At 36.9% G+C, this 21,208-nt stretch overlaps 1 long non-coding RNA gene across 1 annotated transcript in view; it reads right to left on the bottom strand.

Annotated features, from left to right (window-relative positions):
• Window positions 1-6,834: 6,834 nt before the first annotated feature.
• LOC134471166 (uncharacterized) overlaps window positions 6,835-21,208 on the bottom strand; it is a 41,132-nt gene continuing 26,758 nt past the window's right edge. The window contains exon 3 of the long non-coding RNA XR_010040475.1: window positions 6,835-6,990. This is a non-coding gene — a long non-coding RNA (uncharacterized LOC134471166). The remainder of the gene's footprint in view (window positions 6,991-21,208) is intronic.

Here is a 21,208-nt window from a genome sequence, read left to right as displayed (position 1 = left end):
TTCTATCGCTTGGAAGACATAATAAACTTTCTTCAAAGCCACAATTTACCAAAACGTAGTCAAGGACAAACAAATAACTGAACAAAATTCAATTCCCAAATTCATTTTATAAAATCACCACTACCTTGATACTAAAAGCTGTTGTAATCAAAGAAACCTCCAGCCAATCTCTCTGTTGGATTCAGTTCCAAATTTTCACAATTTGATCAACCTGAATCCAACAATTGTGAAAATAGTAATACAGCAAGACTGCTAAGTTATTCTATCATTATTTATTGAATGACACTTTAAAATGGATTATTCATAGAAGATTACCTAAAAGGTATTTGAATAGTCAGTAAATGTGTCCTTTAGGAAAATGGTGACATGAGGCAATGCTAACACTATGATGCTAGGGAAAGGTAAATGGAAAATTCTCTCAACCCATGCACAGTGGAGCAGCGCTGAGAGATACAGCAGCTGTTACAAAGTCCTGCATGGACCCAGAGATGCTCTGCCCAGATGTCTTTGGCCCCAGCTGCTATGAAAGTTAGCAGATGATGGCCAAGCCCCTCACTTGTCATAAAAATTCCCTGTGTCTGCAGGTTACACCACCAACCTTCCTGGATGCAGGGTGCAGTTAATGAGGGTCTGATAGTAGTGTTCAGGCCTCCTGATCAGGGGACTCTGGGGATACACCTCCCTGAAGGGATCAGACCCAGGCCAGATTTCAGGTGAGCCCACCTCAGCCTCTTCTCCTCTGTCTTTGTTTTCCTTGTGCTTTAGAAGTTTCACCTGACTCACTAAGTCATTTGCATAAGAAACCTCTTAGTCAGCTACCAGGGCACCTGACCTAAGGCATTTGGTGCCAAGAGGGATGCGAGAACTAGACTCTCATGATGGGATTCAGGAGTTGATTCATCTACCTGCCAGGTGGAAATGAGCAATTCTTAACTCCTCCCGGTGGATACTAGTAATTCCTGTTGTGCTGGAATAGAGTGCTCCCCAAAACTTTCACTTATAGAGAACAGGGATAGAGTAAAGGGTGAGGAGGAGGCAGCAGTTTACACAGTAGCTGTGGCTTGTGAAAGATCTGAGAGAGATTAACTCTCAACCCAGTGGATTGGACTGGACAAATTAATGCAAAGCAGGAGTGCCAAGGAGAGAGCACTTAATGGGACCCTATTTCCTTTTCCCACAGGTGCAAAATGAGCTGAGTGTCAGCCATAATTATAAAAGTAGAAATCTAAAAGAGACTGAATTCTCAGTACAGTCGAGTTCTCTGTTAGAGTTAGAATATGAACAAGTATCGGGTTTTGACCTAGATGCCTGATCTCCAAACAAGTGTATGGTGGAAATTAAATAAAGACAAATTGTATGATGTTTTAGGGCTCCAGGAGTAATGAAAACCTTTAACTGAGCTCGAGACTCTGAGGGCTAAGACAAAGACATTTTTGGACTGCCCAGTTTATTTATTAAGTCCAACAAAAGGGAGTGAGGAAACTGAGGAAAATGCAGGCAATGAGCAGGACCTTGGGAATTACTTGAAGAATGTCTCCAAGTAATGAATGAAGTCAGTTTAATGAATTTCTCTTATCATGAAGACATGGTAGGAGTGAGATAGTAGGAATAATTTTTGCAGCTGTAGTCTATCTTGTTAACTGGGGTTGGAACCAAGTGTTCAGAGCTGTGGCCTTATCTTGCCCCGTGAGATATCTCTGGCCTCACAGGCCCTATAGGTCTCAGCACAACCAGTGATTCATAGAGGTTCACTTACTATGAATCAGCTCCCATCGCCAGGCAAGGGGCCAAGGCCTAGGACAAACACAGATAAACATAAAAACACAATTAGTTAGCTTTAAATCCTGCTCAGAGTTGTAGGATTTCAGTCTCAGGATTAGGATGGAGGTATCTAAGTAAAGTTCCTGGAACCTCGATCCATCTGAATGCCCTGGGTCTGCAGCCTTTCCCCCTTGCTTCAATTCTATGGAAACACATCAGCTAAGGCAGATACCGTATAAGACAATTCTGGCTTACATGTGGGTTTGCCCTCATCTTGACTGTTGATATGAGGACTATGAACTTGGGGTTAAACGAAGTGCGACCTACTGAGGAAGCACTGGGTCCACAAAGGAAGGGAAGGGCCACCTGCCAAAGGAGCTGCATGATCTGGGTGGCCGAGACCAGCCGGAACTAGGACAGCATTCCCGGGAGAGGACTTTGAAGGGGCCTTCTTCAGGGGAGCTGCATGAAACGTGCTGTAAATTGGACAGTTTGCCAAAATGTGAACAATTTCCCATAACAGCACTTAGTACAGGGGCAGGGGTTTCAGAACTCTGCTCTTACTAATAACTCTGCTCTTACTAATCTCCTGATAGAAAGGCCTCTGGCATGATGTCAAAAAGCGATGGCCTACATTAAAGAAGCATAGCATGAAAAAGGACTGCAACGTAAGCTATATACAAGGTCATATTATATGAACCTAGGAAAGCACCCACCTAACAAATTCTTGGGAGGATGCTTAAATTTTGTCCCTTCCAATTCATTTATTGAAGAACTCAGCATACATTATGGTTTGATCAAAAGTGGTCTGAAAAACTCTCACATGTTCTGTGGTGGGGCTTTGAAAAGCTTCTTGGACTGTGGGGCACTAAGTTCTTCAATAGACTCATTCATTGGTGGCTAGCTGTGCAGCTAGGAGATGGGGCCTTCTCTGAATGTGGACCACAGTGGGATGCTCTAGAAGGGTGAATTATGACTCGGGCTGCTCCCAATTCTATCTACTTCGTGGCTGCTATGGAATGAGCAGAACGCATCCACTATGTCATTTCTGCCTTGGTGACAGCAGTCTGACACTCTAACCCACTGGAATGTGTGATGCGAACAAACCTTTCCTCCTTCCTGTGCTGGATGTTGGGTATTGTGTACACAACCCTGCCTCCTGTGACATTTGGAGATAGGACCTTTCATAAGAACTTTTGAGTAGCCATGCCTAGTGTTCAGTCCTCAGGGATAAAGAGAACAACCACAGGCAGCTCCAATGGGGTAGAGGAAGCCACACTCTGGATCTAATGGAAATCATTAAGGTATGCAGAAACCTACATTAAGTCTAACAGATGAGGTACATTCTGTAACAGTAAGAAGTAAAATAAATCTCTGAGTTGAAATTCTGAACAAGACCTAGGTGTCTCCAAAGGAAAGTTAAGGGACAGCAGCATAATCTTACAGAATGAGACCTTCAGTCTTAAGAAGTCCTTCCAAAGACCAGGCTTCATGAAACCAATTGTTATCTGTCTCCCAACCAATGGGGAAGTGATAAAGAATAGTGACAAGAGACAGATTTCTTCTCTGGAAGACACATAGAAATGGTCCTAGGAACAGGAGAAGCCAAATAAATGATAGAATTGTATGAAAGTATCAAATAGTTTCAATTCTATACCTGTATATCAATATGCATCTCACATGTGCCTCTACATAATTTAAATACTATGAAGAAGACACAGCATTCACAATGTTTAGAGAGACAAGCACAGCGGTAAGCCTAATCCTCTATGGTGCTGCTGTATCACCATCAATGAGGAGAGGTAGTCACACAGTGTGCTTAGAGACACACAAGGCTTCTCTTTGTTTAATCGATATCCTGTGTGTTCCCTTTGGTTATGAAGTACAAGATATGAAAGTAACATTAACGATAAAATTTTCATCAGATAAAAGATAAACATCTGCTTAGTCACTGGGTTTAACAGGGCTGAACTGCTATGAATTCTGAGTAGGCTCCGGAACTCTGTGGATGTCATGGACGGGTCATAGACCATTGCCAAGGCTTCAGTTATAACTGACACCAACTACAGTGTGTGCTCAGCATTAACTATTCTGGAGGAAGTCCTAGTGAGTAGTAGGCTCCTTGGGTTACATACTGGTTTTTGGTTATATACATCTCACTCTTTATCATCAGCATCTGAAATTTTTTTTTTTTTTTTAGCATCTGAATTTTTAAGAGCACGTTAAGATAGAAACTTACCTGACATCAGCAATTCTCCAGACTTGAGCCATGAAGCACCAAAGAAGAAAGAAACACCTTGAACCCTCACTGTTAGAACAAGCTGAACAGAGATTCAGAGGTAAGTGTTAGCATATTCTGGGAACAGGGCCCCAGGGACTGCCTCCTAAACAGGAGAAGAGAGAATCTGTAGATTGTGGTGCAGTAGCAGAGAAGAGAGAAAAAGGGAGAGAAGTGGGTGAAGGGGAGAAGTGTGCGTGTGTGTGTGTGCGTGCGTGTGTGTGTGTGTGTGTGTGTGTGTGTGTGTGCCTGAGAGGAGGTAGTCTGCGAGGGAAGAAATGGATAAGATGACCCAGGATGATCTCTCTGGCCTAAGGCCTAGCTTGCCTATGTAGACTCCCTCTGGGTTTCTGACTTACAGCTGTAGTGTAGACTAATTTTTCATTTAAAAGTGCACTTTCTCTCATCTAACTGCTTCCTAAGAGTACCATGGAAGTAAATGATGTTATAAATTTTCTAACAAAATTTTTTACAAGTTTTGGTGAAAAAGAGACTGTGCCTTATAGAAGTGAGCAAAATATTTTTTTTTTTTAAAAACTTGAAACACTACTTTATGGAGAAAGAAGTATAAAGTCAGAAAGAACTCACTTTGTCAACAGTACATTTTTGTTTTCAGACTATGGACATGTTGATGCAGGGCTCCTCTGTTAAATGATAGAGAAACCAGCATACATAAACACACAAACACACAAGCTCACATGAACACAAACGCTATTTAACCATGAACTGTGAATTAAGGTGATGAGACTTGGCACTTTGAGGAAAAACTGGAAATTACACCTTTGTGCTTACCTTGGAGACTGACAACAAAGGACTCCTAGGAAGCAGGACCAAGTTGAGGGGTGGGAGGAGGACAGATTGGAGCCAACCCCAACATCCAGAGATCGGCTCATTTCTCTGAGAATAGTCTCACTCCGCCAGCATAGTTTGAGACCTGTAGGTTTTCCTATGGTTCCTTGCAGGGCGAGGCCTGGAGGTGAAATCAGCTTTAGCTCACCTTCAATGAAATGAGCACGTATTCAAAGACGTTAATGATTAGAATTTATGAAATATCTAAAACACATATCTGAATTGCTTATACCTAGACCACAAAGAACAAAACCAAAAAGGCCAGGGAAGGTAAATACTACAATCAAACCAAGTCATTCTGCTACAACTTATGAAATCAGATTATCTTCTTTCAATAACACAACCCAAGCTGACTTGATAAGAACTGATCAAGCTACAGAAAGTGGTACATGATGAGGCTACAGATTCCATAAGTATGAGCTCAGAATATGCCATCAGCAAGAGATTCCATAGGCTGAGATGGAAGACAACAAGATGGTCATTGACACAGAGCATTCAAAGAGACCTAGGGTCACCAACATCCTATTCCACTGCAAAAGGATTGTTCACTGAGAGATGTGTATTTTTCTGTGGTCGTAGAAGTGGCACATGCCAATTCTACTCATGTTCCCTTGTAGGAAACATAATCACCTGACCACAGTTAACTACAAAGCAGTTCAGTTAATTATAGCATAGTAGCCTTGTCAAGCTGAAAGATGGAAGTGAGCTAATAGAGCGATCTGACATCTGGGGCCATGTACAGGTGACAGGAAGGGTTGTTGAATCTGAAGCTGGCACTCTTTTTTTCCTTGACCTTTCCATCTCTTTGGTGCTATTTCTACTCTTTCATCTCTCCCAAATCCTTTTTTATATTTAAGCAAAGCACAGCATAGTCAGAACAGCTATATTTAGGGTAAGTAATGATGTAGGCTAAGTAATGATCTATAAGGTTTAGATTTAGAAGTATATTTTGAAGATACTACTTTCAAGACTTGACCGATTGAAGAACTATGCATGAGATAAATCAATGATAACTACAGATATTTGGCCTGTGCTGTGAGATGGGGTCTGGTTCCATTTATTGAGGGAAGTAGGTAGAGAAGGTTGCACCAAAATTGGGAGAGGACAGTTCAAGAACTTTGTTTTAAAATAGCTGTTTATACTATCACAGATAATAAAATCAAATAAACTAAGATAAAACCATTCCAACTAATGAATGTAGACATTATAAGGCATCAGAGCAAAGAAAAGAAGACATTAGAATAGCCAGAGCTGATTTAGTATCCTCTTACTCTGTAGTCTTACTATGCTTTTGTTTTTCTGTTGCCTTTGGGTCTATCCTGTTATATCTTATTGGATATTATTATGTGTGATAGTATAAACAAAATTTCTTGGAAAATGAGATAATATAGTAGCCATTGTTCATTCTCTGCTACTTGGTTCTGAAAGCCCTATAATGCTTTCATTCTCTTGAATGATTTTATTCTGTTTTGTTATGCTTGATACTATTGTATATGAAGCTATGCTCAGCTATTTCAAAGAAAGAGACACTATGGTAGTTAGTGTTAATTATGGTTGTCTTGTGGTAAAATGCTGTGTTACTTGCATTGTTCTGATCTGATCTACTGTGTTATGTCCTTTTTGTCTTAATCTCTTTAAAATAAGAAAAAAATTTTTTAAAAGACCTTTGTTTTAGGTGTGTTATGTTAGAGATGTTTATTATACAACCAAGGAAACCTTCCAAATAAGCAGTTTGTAAATGCAGCCTAGAATTTAGAGAAGGGCATAGTGGGAAAAAAAGGGATTTTTTGGTGTATTTGGAGTTACTTAACTTCTCCGACTAACAATTTGTGTATTTGTCAATTGTAAACTATCTTACTCATATTTGAGTTTTCTATTGCTATGTTACAAACCACACCAAAATGTAGTGGCTTAAAAAGATTTATTAAATTTTAATTACTCTGTAGGTTGGGTTCAGCTTGAGATGCTTCAGCTATTTTTGCTTGTAATTCTTAGAAGACTCAACAATGTTCAGCTGGGAGTCTGTGGTTGAAATGTCCAAAATGCTCTCTTATTCTTCAAAGTCTCTTTCCATATGGCTTCTCCTCATTTAGTAACTTAACCTAAGATTATAATGGCAATAATTAAGTCTTGAGATGTCAAATGTAGTATTCAAACATTTGTTTAGCCTCTACTTGTATCATGCTAGTTAATTCCCACTTACCAAGGCAAATCATGAGGCCACACCTAGAATCATTGTGTGTCCCAGGAGGACACTGATGTGTGATTAGTTGGGAACCACCATACAATAGTCTACCATAGCTGACTTGGCTAGGTTTTTGCAATGATTAAACAAGATATAACATGAAAATTATCAGACACAGTAGGCACTCAATAAATCTTAGCTACTATTGTTAAGACATAGTGGCCTTCAAAAACAATCCCCCAAACCCACAGGTATTATTCCTATTTTCCTTACAAATGTATAGAGGAAAAAAAATTAACCTGTTTTCTTATTTCTTCATTATATTCTCCAGCAAAATTAGAGCTATTATCCCTTTTTCTTCACCCTCAATTGTACTGCCTAACAAGTGGGATTATATAAAACCCAGTGAAGAAGTAATCTAATATTCTGCTATATCTCAAAGCTGAAGAAACACACCCAGGGCTCCATGTGTGGTAGGCAAGCATTCTATCACTTAGCTCCAGTCCCTTACTCTGATTTTTTAAAAGTAGACACTCCCCTATTTTCTCATTAAAAATGGCTTCAACAAGCTCAGTTTTAGAAACATTTATACAAACATTCCTCTGGTGCTTCTCTTACATGTAAAAGTTGTTTACTGATATTAAAAACTTAAAGTCATTCCCCTTATTTCTAAGTAAAATTCTGTCAGTCTTTTCTATTCAATTTTTTCATGTATCAGCCCCTTCAAGGCTATTATAAATATTCTGGCAACAAAGAAACAAGTCATTCATCCTTCAGCCACAGCTCTTCTGTGCCAGTAAAGCAGTGCACTGCTTAGTAGAGCCATGGGAACATACAGGTGTATATGTGTTGATACCATTTGGGCACCAGAATCATCACCTTAATAGTCCATAAAGAACCTATCAGCCCAGACACCTTTATATAACAATCCAGAAATACTCAGAATTCTGATACTTGAACTTTTTAAAGATATCAAAATGCTTTTTGACAATGTTGTACTTAGATTATGCATGCATGTATATATGTATATTCATAAACATATACACGCACCACACTTTATATGTACTAACCAAAATCACCACATGGGAGACAGCTCTGCTATAATTTTTAAATATGAAAATGTGATTTTACCTGGCAAGCCAAAAGTGCATACAACACTTTAGCCTGCAAGGAAGCTTTGGTACTTTCCTTGGAGATGGATAAGACCCCATCCAGCCTCCCATATCCCCAAGGATGCACCAGGAGGTCCCTCTGGGCCTATCTGGGCCCCACCTAGCAATTCCCGAGCTGAGCTCAGCTGCCTGCATTTGGCCTGGTCAACCAAAAGTGCTTGCAGAGCTCTCCAGCCCACAGGGAATGTTTGGTGCTTTGCTCCAAGACTGATAAGGCCCCAAGTGGCTGGAGCCATCTGGTAAGGTCTGTCTAAGGACCCCCACTAAACTGGAGAAACTCCCTACAATAGGGTTATATATTCTCAATCCCAAAGAAAACTGAGAGTTTGCATTTGGCTTCCCTAAGAGAATATAGGAAAATGACAAAACAAAAGAGCAAAATGCAACCTCAAACCTCCAAACCCATCCCAAGCAAGCCTAGGAAACATGCACATAAAATGTAAAATGTAAGCCATACACCTGAAACTCTTGAAATGAAAACAACTGAAGTAAAGAAACAACTCCAGGAAGCTATAAAAGAACTCAGATCAGAAATAATCTCCCAGGTAAAAGAAGAAATGATAAATGTAATGAAATAAATGCTGAACACATCTAAAGAATACATAATTAAAAAATTAGTGGAACAATGCAAAAAAATGGAAGTCTTGAATGAACAATATAAGAAACAAACAATTCATGAAACAGATTCAAAGAGATATACAGGAAATAAAAAATTCCATTGAAAGTTGGCAAAACCACCTCAGTGAAAGTGAAGATAGACTTTCAGACTCAAGGGCAAGATTGCAGCTAGTGAACAAGAAAGGAAAGATTTTTTTAAAATAACAAGGACCCAGGAAATAACATTTCAGCAACTGCAAGATGATGCAAAGAAAAACAACATAAGTTGATAGGTATAAATGAAAAAGAAGATGACAACACAAATAATATCATGAAGCTGTTTACAAAAGTAATAGCTGAAAATTTCAAAAGCACAAGAATGGAAACTGACATACAGATCAGTGAAGCCTATAGAACTCCAGATACCCATAACCAAAATAAAACTACACCCAGACATAAAATAATCAACAACCCAGAAATCCAATGTAAGAATAAAATATTTAAAAGCTGTTAGAAGAGACAGATCACATATAAAGGGAAGCCTATCAGAATCACAACAGACTTCTCAACACAAACAGTGAAGTCAAGAATAGCACGGAGTGAAGTATTTCAGATCCTAAAGGAAAATGACTTCCAACCCAGACAGATGTATCCTGAAAAACTGTCCTTCAAAATTGATGGAGAGATCTCTTGATCTCTAGAGCTCAAGGACTCACCCGTAGACCAGCCACACTAGGGTGCTCTTGGCAAGTTTCAGGCCTACCCAGCACATGCCCAGTGACCTTCTTCCAAACCCGGAAACTCAGGTGGTGGCTGGGGTAAGTCCACGTGCCACCCCAAGCCCCAGAAGACTTTAAGATCATCTCTTCCAGAGCACAAGGGCCCATCCAGAGCCCAGGCACACTAGACTAGCCTTGGGAGGTTTTGTAGACTAACTATATTATGCCCCTTGACCTTCTTCAATTATGGAATTTGAGAGTAGGTGAAGTGAGTTCCAGAACATTGGTCTTCACACAGGGAGAGTGATAGCCCATCATCCACAGTGGTTAAGTGCCTGCCCAGCTACCTGGAACACTGATGGTGGCACAGGAGAGCCTGAGGGCCTAACTAGACCAGGCACAGAAACCTCCATTCAGTCTCAGGAGCCTAAGGCACAAGAGATGACTACCAACACATCCAGGGGAAGACTTGGAGCAACACTTGAAACACGGAAATATAGTAAAATGACAAAGCAAAAGACCAAAATGCAAGCTCAAACCTCCAGCCCATGACAAGAAACCTTAGGAGCTATGTACATAGAAGAAAATATATGCTATACACTTGAAATGCCTGAAATAATAGCAAGTGAAATAAAGAAGCAACTCTGGGAAGCTTTAAAGGAATTCAAACTAGAAATGATCTCCCAGGTAAAAGAAGAAATGAAAGACATGCTGAACATAGATAATGAAGACACTGTTAAAAAATTGGAGGAACTAGATAAAAAGGTAGAATCCCTGGATGAACAATGTAAGAAACAAACAGAATACATAGAGCAGATGCAATGAGATACACAGGAAATAAGAAATTCCATTGAAAGTTGTAAAAACCACCCCAGTGAAAGTGAAGATAGAATTTCAAACCTCAAAGACAAGATTGCAGCTAGAGAACAGGAAAGGAAAAATCTTTTAAAAATAACCAGGAATCAGGAAAAAGCAAAAAGCTGCAAGATGATGCAAAGAAAAACAACATACGATTGATAGGGATAAATGGAAAAGAAGGGTCCAACATAAAGGATGTCAAGAGGATATTTAAAGAAGAAATAGCTGAAAATTTCCCAAACATGAGAATGGAAACTGACATCAGGATCAGTGAAGCCTATAGAATTCCAACTAGCCATAATCCAAAATAAAACTACACCCGGGCATATAATAATCACCATCCCAGAAATCAAACATAAGAATAGAATATTAAAAGCTGTCAGAGAGAAAAGATAGATCACCTATAAAGGAAAATCTATCAGAATAGCAGCAGACTTCTCAATACAAACAATAAAGTAAAAAAAAGCATATAGTGAAGTATTTCAGATCCTAAAGGATAATGATTTCCAACCTAGATGGATGTACCCTGAAAAACTGTCCTTCAAAATCGATGGAGAAATAAGATACTTCCATGACAAAGAACAGTTGAAGAACTTCATGATCAACAAGCCAACCATGCAAAGAATACTGAAACACAGTTTAGATACACTTAGAAAAAAACCACTAAGCAAAAGATACAATCAAACAGAATGGAAAGATAAAGATTCAACAGCAGAAAGATAACATGTCAAGAATAAAGCAACATATAACAGTTATAACCATTACTGTAAATGGTCTAAATACACCAGTTCAAAGAAACTGACTGGCAGAATGGATCAAGAAACAACATCCAACCATATGCTATCTAAAAGAAACCCATCTAACCCAAAAAGATACAGACTGAAAGTCAAAGGATAGAAAATAACACTTCCTGCAACAGGAACACCCCAAAAAAGTGGGGGTAGCTATTCTGTTTGCAGGCCATGTTAACTTCAAACCAAGAATGATCAGAAGACATAAAGATGGTCATTACATATGGGTTAGGGGAAAACTTCAAGAGGAAGAGATAACAATCTGAAATATATACGCACCAAATTCCAGAGCACCCAGTTATATAAAGCAAGTATTAACAGAAATGAAAAACCAAATAAGCAGCAACACAATTATAATAGGAGACCTTAACACACCATTGACACCAAGGGACAGATCAACCAGACAGAAAATCAGCAAAGAAATAACAGAACTGAATACATGTGAACAAACGGACTTGATAGACAGAGTGTTCCATCCAACAACATCAGAATACACATTCTTCTCAGCAGTACATGGGACATTCTCTAAAACAGACGATATATTAGCCCACAGAACATATTTAAATAAATGCAAAAGAGTGGAAATTACTCATGCATGTTATCTCGGATCACAGTGCCATGAAATCAGAAATTAATGATAAAAGATACAGCAAAAATCCCACAAACACATGGAAGCTGAATAACACACTGTTGAGTAATCAGTGGGTCACAGGGGAAATTAAAGAAGAAATTAAACAGTACCTACAAGCAAACCAAAATACAAATACAACTTACTGGAATCTGTGGGATGCAATGAAAGCTGTCCTCAGAGGAAAATTTATTGCACTGAGTTCCCACATCAGAAAAAACAGAACGAATACAAATAAATAACCTGATACTACATTTCAAACGTCTAGAAAAAGAAGAGCAAGTCAAGCCCAAAGCCAAAAGAAGGGAGGAAATTATAAAAATCAGAGCAGAAATTAATGCAACAGAGACTAAGAAAACCAAAGAATCAAAGAGCTGGTTCTTTGAAAGAATAAATAAAATTAATAAGCCAACTTTATTTAAAAAAGGGAAGAAAAAGCTCAAATTCATGCAATAAGGAATGAAAAAGGTGAAATCACTACAGAATCTGTAGAAATACAGAAGATCATTAACACCTATTTTGAAAACCTCTACACTCATAAGTTTGATAATACAGAAGAGACTGACAGATTCTTAGAAACATATGAAGTAACAAAGCTAGGTCAAGAAGATGTAAAGCTGCTGAATAATCCAATTTCTATTAATGAAATGGAAAATGTAATTAAGTCCTTACCTAAAAGGAGAGCCAAGGCCCAGAAAGATTCACTGCAGAATTCTACAAGACATACAAAGAAGACTTAATGCTGACACCCCTCAAACTCAATGAAATTGAAAAGGAAGCAATCCTTCCTAAGTCATTCCTGGAAGCAAATATTACTCTAGTACCAAAACCTGAGAAAGACCCAACTAAAAAGAACTAGAGGCCAATCTCCCTAATGAACATAGATGCAAAAATCCTCAATAATATATTGGCAAATAGAATGCAGCAAATCATCAGGAAGATTATACATCATGATCAAGTGAGATTCATCCCAGGCATGCAGGGATGGTTCAACATACGTAATTCAATAAATGTAATCCACCATATCAATAAAGCCAAAAGTAAGAATCACATGATCATTTCTATTCATGCAGAAAAAGCTTTTGACAAGGTCCAACATTTATTATAAGAACCTTATAGAAAATTAGAATAGATGGTCTTTACCTCATTATCATAAAGGCCATCTATGACAAACCAACAGCCAGTATCATACTAAATGGCCAAAACCCTAAGACCTTTACCTTAAAATCAGGCATAAGACAAGGATGTCCCTTATCTCCACTCCTATTTAATATAGTACTGGAAATACTAGCCAGAGCAATTAGACAAGGGAGAGAAATAAAAGAGGTAAAGATAGGAAAAGAAGAAGTTAAATTATCATTATTTGCAAATGTCATGATACTCTACATCGAAGATCCCCAAAATTCCATTGAAAGACTCCTGGATATAATAAAATCAGCAATGTAACTGGATACAAAATCAATACTCAAAAATCAATAGCATTTCTATACACTAACAACAAAATCACAGAGAGAGAGAAATAAGAGAATTCACACCTTTCACACTAGCAACCAAAATAATGAAATATTTAGGAAATATTCTTATGAAAGAAGTGAAAGACCTATATAGGGAAAAATATAATACATTGAAAAAAGAAATTGAAGATGATCTTAGAAAATGGGAAGACATCCTTTGCTCATGGATAGGAAGAATAAATATTGTGAAAACGGCCATTCTCCCAAAACTGATATACAGATTCAATGCAATCCCGATAATAATACCATCAACATACTTCATAGATCTAGAGAAATCACTCCTTGAATTCATCTGGAACCAGAAGAGACCTACAATAGCAAGGACAGTTCTAAGCAGCAAAAGCAAGGCAGGAGGAACCACAATCCCTGACTTGAAGCTATACTACAAAGCAACTGTAGTAAAATCAACATGGTACTGGGATCAAAACAGAGCTGAAGATCAGTGGAATAGATTAGAGATACAACCACAACTACCAACACACTCAAACACCTTATCTTTGATAAATGGGCCAAACCTTCACTGGAAGAATAATAGTCTCTTTAATAAATGGTGTTGGAAAAACTGGCTCTCCATATGCCAAAAACTAAAACTAGACCCATGCCTATCACCATATACTAAACTAAAATTCAAATAGATCCAAGATATGAGTATTAAAACAGAAACACTAAATATTTTCGAAGACAAATTGGGTAAAAACCTTGAAAACATAGGGGTAGGTAGAGAGTTCATGAGCAGGAATCAAACAGCATGGGAAATACTTCCCAGAATCAACAACTGGGATCACCTCTTATTAAAAAGTTTCTGCACATCAAAAGAAATCTCCAGCATAGTAACAAGAAAACCCACAAATTCAGAAAAAAATCTTAGTGAACTCTCCCTCAGACAAAGGACTTCTGTCTAAAACATATAAAGATTATAAAAAATCAGACCCCCAAAATTCAAAGACCCAATCCAAAAATGAGTATCTGAGATGAATACACAATTCTCAAATGAAGAAATACAAATGGCAAATAAATACATGAAAAAATTTTCATCATCATTAGTCATTAGAGAAAAGCAAGTTAAAACCACACTGAGATTTCATCTCACTCCTGAAAGAATGGTCAGGATCAAGAAAACTACCAACAACAAATGCTGGAGAGGCTGTGGGGAAAAAGAAACTCTCCTACACTGTTGGTGGGAGTGTAGACTGGTGCAACCATTGTGGAAGTCAGTCTGGAGATTTCTCAGAAAGCTGGAATTGAAAGTCCCATTTGTTCCAGCTATTCCACTTCTAGGCATATTTCCAGAAGAACTGAAAGCATCATACCATAGTGATATACGTGCACCCATTTTTATAGCAGCACAGTTTGTAATTGTCAGATCTTGGAAACAACCTAAGTGTCCATCAACTGAGGAATGGATAATAAAGTTGTGGTATTTTTATACAATGGAGTACTACTCAACTATCATGAATGATCACATTGAGATATTTATATATAAGTGGGCACAGCTTGAGACCATACTCAGAAGCGAAATAAATCAAACTCACATGTATAAATACCAAATAGTTTCCCTAGTGTGTAAAGAAGAGTAAGAATACATAAAAGTATGTGGTAATCATGATTCCCTATTTTATTGCTTTGAAGCCTTATATTTTCATTCATTAATTGGAATGATTTATTCTGGGTTGTTTTATTTTATTGTCTGTGATGTATGACAGTTATTTTGAAGAAAAGACAATGTAATTAGTGCTGATTTAATATCATCTTGTTTTGAAGTCCCATGAAGCTTTTGTTCTTTTGTTTCCATTGGTTTATCATGCTGTATCTTATTAAATTTTATTATATGTGATAGTATAAACAATTTTTTATAGACAAGGAGATAATATAGAATCCATTGTTCATTTTCTGTTAGTTGGTTCTAAATACCCTGCAATGCTTTGATTCTCTTGAATGGTTTTACACTGTCATGTTATGTTTGATGCTATAGTGTATGATGTTTACTCAAGTATTTCAAGGAAAGAGACACTCTGTTAACTACTGTTATGTTAGGTTATTTTGTGGTGAAACACTATGTTGCTTAAATTGTTCTGCTCTGACCTGTGTTGTTATGTTATGTCCTCTTTTATCTTAAAAAAAATTTAATAAAAAAATAATGGGAATGTAATTCAGGTCCAGGATTCAATCCCCAAGGGGAAAAAAAGTCACAGATGCCAACAAATACGTCAAAGGGGTTATATTGCTGAGAACAGTGGCCCATTCTGTAATCTGGGCTGCTTTAGGGGCCAAAGCAGGAGCACTGAACATTTGATGCCAGTCCAGACAATGTTGCTTTTTCATCATTACTGCCTGACAGCTAATATTTTCTTCTAAAACTACAATGTTTTTTTGCCTGCTAAATTGTTAACTTTTACTCCAGATTTGATCTTGTATTCAATTATATTCTAATTGTCTATATTAAATTTCATCTTCATAAAAAACAAAATTGATGAGCAATAAAATACTTCCATGACAAAGAACAGCTGAAAAACCTCATGACCACCAAACCAACCCTGCAAAGAATTCTGAAAGACATTGTAGATAGACATAGGAAAAAAAACCATTAAGCAAGGCAAACAATTAAACAGGGTAGAAAGGTAAAGAATCAATAGCAGAAAGATAACATGTCAAAAATAAACCAATATATATCAGTTATAACCATTAATGTAAACAGCCTCAATTCACCAATTAAAAGAAATCAATCAGAATAGATCAAGAAATAACATCCAACCATATGCTGTCTACAAGAAACCTATCTAACTCAAAAGGAAACTCATAGACTGAAAGTCAGAGGATGGAAAAAATATTTCATGCAACAGGAACACACAAAAAGGGTAAGCTATTCGGTTTGCAAACAATATGAACTTCAAACCAAGACTGACCAAAGAGATAAAGAAGGTCACCACAAATCTTAAAAATATGTGCATCAGATTTGGGAGAACCTAGCTATGCAAAACAAATATTAACAGAAATGAAAAATCAAATAAGCAATAACATAATTATAACAGGAAACCTTAACATGCCATTGACACAAAAGAACAGATCAACTAGACAGAAAATCAGCAAAGAAATAGCAGAGCTGAATTACACCTGTGAACAAATAGACTTAGTAGATGTATATAGTGTGTTCTACCCAACAACATCAGAATATTCATTCTTCTTAATGGCACATGGAATGTTCTCTAAAATAGACCATACACTAGCCCATAAAACATATTTAAATAAATGCAAAAGAATTGAAATTATCTTATGCATGTTATCAGATCATAACACCATACAACTAGAAATTAATGACAAAAGAAACTGCAAAAATCCCACAAACACATGGAAATTAAATAATACACTCCTGAGCAATCAATGGGACACAGAGGAAATTAAAGAAGATATTAAAAAATATTTACAAGCAAACAAAAGTTTACCAGAATCTGTGGGATGCAATGAAAACAGTCCTCAGAAAAAAATTTGTTGCACTGTGTTCCCACATCAGGAAAGCAGAACGAACACAAATAAACAACCTGATCTACACTTCCAATATCTAGAAAAAGAACAAGTCAAGCCCAAAGCCGAATGAAGGGAGGAAATTATAAAGATCAGAACAGAAATCAATGCAATAGAGACTAATAAAACAATACAAAGAATCAATGAATCAAATAGTTGGTTCTTTGAAAGAATAAATAAAATTGACAGGACTCTAGACAAGCTCATTTAAAAAAGGAAAGAAAAATTCATGCAATAAGGAATGAAAAATGTGAAATCACTTCAGACCCTGTGGAAACACAGAAAATCATCAGTAACTATTTCAAAAACTTCTATTCTCATAAGTTTGATAACACAGAAGAAATGGACAGATTCCTAGAAACAAATGAATTACCAAAGTTGGGTCAAGAAGATCAAAAACTGCTGAATAACCCAATTTCAATTTTTATTTAAAGAGACAAAAAGCAACACAGAAAAAAGGGTAGTAATATTACAGAATTTCAAAAAAGTCAGTAAGAAGTCACTAGTTAATAAATTACATATTTTCCTTTTAGAAATAGTTATTCAAGTTACAAAATTAAGCCATACAAAGTGGCCATTCAAACAGTGAGACTGAAAACAGTTCTGCTCAACAATTCAAGAAATACTTAGTAATAAGGTTATCAACCCTACACGCTTAAACATACATGCAGTTATATGTTTTAGAGCACTTTCTTTCCCTTTCTGTTTTGCAGTAGGAATTACACATTTTGGGTTTTATTACCCTACAGTTCCTATTTCTTTTTACACTAGAGACTCAATGTGATATTTATAAATATGAGTCTTATTTCACTTATGAGGATAGTCTCAAGTTGTCTCCATTTACCTGTGAAGGTCTCAAAATCATACTTTTTTATAGTTGAGTAATATTCCATTATATAAAAATATCACATCTTTTTCATTCACTCTGTGGATTATGGGCATCTTGGATATTTCTAAGATTTAGCTATTACAAATTGTGCTGCTAGGAACATGGGTGTACATATATCACTGTGACATGACCTTTTTGATTTTTCTGGGAAAATGCCCAGCAGTGCAATAGCTGGATTGAATGGAACTTCCACTGCTAGAATTTGAGGAAGCTGCATACTGATTTCCACAGTGGTTGCACCAGACTTCACTCCCACCAACAGTGGAGGAATGTTTCTTTTTCCCTGCATCCTCGGCAACATTTGTTACCAGTTGTTTTCTTGATGGCAGCCATTCTTTACAGGGTGAGATGAAATCTCAAGGCTGTTTTAATTGGCATTTCTCGAATGACCAGTGATGTGGAACATTTCTTCATATATTTATGTGTCTTTTCTATATCTTTATCTGAGAACTGTGTGTTCATCTCTGATGCCCGTTTATGGAGAGGGTCTTTGAGTTTGGGGCTCAAAGTTTTTCAGTTTTTTGTATGTTCTGGATATAAGTCCTTTGAGGAATTGTTGGCTAAAGTTCTTTGCCATTCTGTGGGTTTTCTTTTCACCTTGTTGTTGATTTCTTTTATTTTTTTTTATTTAAGAGGAAAAAGAGAAAAACACAAAACAAAACAAAGTGGTGTAAGGGTACACATAATACAGAACTACAAAAACAAAAAACAAAAAACATAACAGTAAGAAATCACCTGTTAGTAGATTACATATTATCATCTTGAAAATAGTTGCTCAAATCACAGTATCAAAGAATACAAGGTGGACAGTCAAACAGGGAGACTGCAAACAGCTGTGTTCAATGATCCAAAAACATTGATATAGTCAGCTATTCAACACCCCTAAACACACTTGCTGTTATATCCGTTAGAGCTCTTTTTCTTTTTTTTTTCCCTCTCTTTTTTACAACAAAATTTACACATTTTGGATTTTATTACTCCTTAGTGCTTATTACTTTTTGGGGGGGGGGAGAGAATACAGTCAAATATGGCAAAACAAAGCTGTCAGTCAAAACCAAGGATAGACACAGCACACGGTGTAGAACAAAGTACAAGGTTATCAACAATGGTTATCAACGTTGTCTCTTGTTTCCTTAAAAAGAATTGTCTATCTCATTAGATATTATGAAGTTGGACAAAACAGTAGAGAACAAGACCAATAAAACTTAGGCATTGTAAACATTACAGGACTTCCAAAGAAGACAATAGTCAAACCAGAATGGGTATCTTAGTGAATCTTATTGCCTTCAAAGTAGTTGCCTATACCCTCAAACTTGATACTATCATATAGAATGGAACAGAGTCTAATCAGTCAAAACAAGATCGTGGGAGTATTACAGGACTTCAAAACAAGTTAATAGGAAATCAAAAAGAGTTACTATTTATATATCCTAATTTTTAAAATTTTTTCTTTAATTAAGACAAACATAAGAAATGACTAAATAATTTTTTTAAAAGAATAAGGGGGAGATTGAGATAAAACAGGACATAACAATATAACAATAGAGGTCAAAGCATGACTGTTTCAGCAACCTAGTACTTCACCACCATATAACCCGACTTAATAGTAGTTACCATAGTATCTGTCTTTTTCCTTGAAATATTTGGATAAAACTTCATATACTCTAGCTTCAAGTATTTTCCATATCAAGAAGCCCAGAATAAAGCCTTTCTAATTAATGAGTGAAAACTTTATAAGGCTTCAAGGCCACCTAATGGGGAATCATGATTACCACATATTTTTATATATTTGAATCATTACTTACATTAGGGAAACTATTCGGTATTCACACATGCGAGATTGATTTATTTCACTTATGAGTATGGTCTCAAGGTGCGCCCATTTATTGATAAATATCTCAATGTGATCCTTCTTTATAGCTGAATAATACTCCATTGTATAGAAATACCACAACTTTTTTATCCATTCCTCAGTTGATGGACACTTGGGTTGTTTCCAAGATCTGGCGATTACAAATTGTGCTGCTATAAACATAGGTGCACATATATCACTGTGGTATGATGCTTTCAGTTCTTCTGGGAATATGCCTAGAAGTGGAATAGCTGGAATAAATGGGATTTCCAGTCCCAACTTTTTGAGAAATCTCCAGACAGATCTCCACAAAGGCTGTACCAGTCTACACTCCCACCAGCAGTGCAGAAGAGTTCCTTCTTCCCCACAGCCTCTCAAGCATTTGTTGTTGGTTTTCTTGATCCTGGCCATTCTTTCAGGAGTGAGATGGTATCTCAGTGTGGTTTTAATTTGCATTTCTCTAATGACCAATGATGACGAGCATTTTCTCATGTATTTATTTGCCATTTGCATTTCTTCATCTGAGAATTGCATATTCATGTCAGATGCCCATTTTTGGGTTGGATCTTTGAATTTTGGAGGTCTGAGTTTCTTTAATTTTTTATATGTTTTAGACAAGAGGCCCTTGTCTGAGAGAGAGTTCACTAAAATCTTTTCCCAGTTTGTGGGTTTTCTTTTCACTATGCTGGAGATTTCTTTTGACATGCAGAAACTTTTTAATAAGAAGTGGTCCCAGTTATTGATTCTGGGAAGTATTTCCCGTGCGGTTTGAGTCCTGTTCATGAATTCTTTACCTACTCCTATGTCTCCAAGGTTTCTACCTAATTTGTCTTCCAATAGATTTAGTGTTTCTGTTTTAATATTCAGATCTTTGACCCATTTAGATTTTAATTTAGTACATGGTGATAGACATGGGTCTAGCTTTAGTTTTCGGCAAATGGAGAGCCAGTTTTTCCAGCACCATTTATTAAAGAGACTGTCGTTATTCCAGTGAACCTGCCTGGCTCCTTTATCAAAGATAAGGTGGTTGAGTGTGTTTGTAGTTGTGGTTGTATCTTCTAATGTATTCCACTGATCTTCGGCTCTGTTTTGATTCCAATACCATGTTGATTTTACTACTGTTGCTTTGTAGTATAACTTCAAGTCAGGGATTGTGATGCCTCCTGCTTTGTCTTTGCTGCTTAGAATTGCCTTTGTGATTCTAGGTCTCTTCTGATTCCAGATGAAATTTAGGAGTGATTTCTCTAGATCTATAAGGTATGTTGATGGTATTTCTATTGGGATTGCATTGAATCTGTATAACAGTTTTGGGAGAATGGCCATTTTCAAAATGTTTGTTCTTCCTATCCATGAGCAAGGGATGTCTTTCCATTTTCTGAGATCATCTTCAATTTCCTTTTTAATTGTATTATAATTTTCACTGCATAAGTCTTTCACTTCTTTCATAAGAGTAATTCCTAAATATTTCATTTTTTTTGCTTGCTAATGTGAAGAGTGCAGTTTCTCTTATTTCCCTCTCTGTGATTTTGTTGTTCGTGTATAGGAATGCTATTGATTTCTGAGTATTGATTTTGTATCCAGCCACATTACTGAATT

This window comes from Cavia porcellus, unplaced genomic scaffold (assembly GCF_034190915.1).
Source record: "Cavia porcellus strain 051 isolate PalLab524CR breed Dunkin Hartley unplaced genomic scaffold, mCavPor4.1 scaffold_17, whole genome shotgun sequence".
NCBI lineage: Eukaryota > Metazoa > Chordata > Mammalia > Rodentia > Caviidae > Cavia > Cavia porcellus.
Note: the sequence above shows the minus strand (reverse complement) of the source record. Positions and strands in the feature narration are given on the sequence as shown.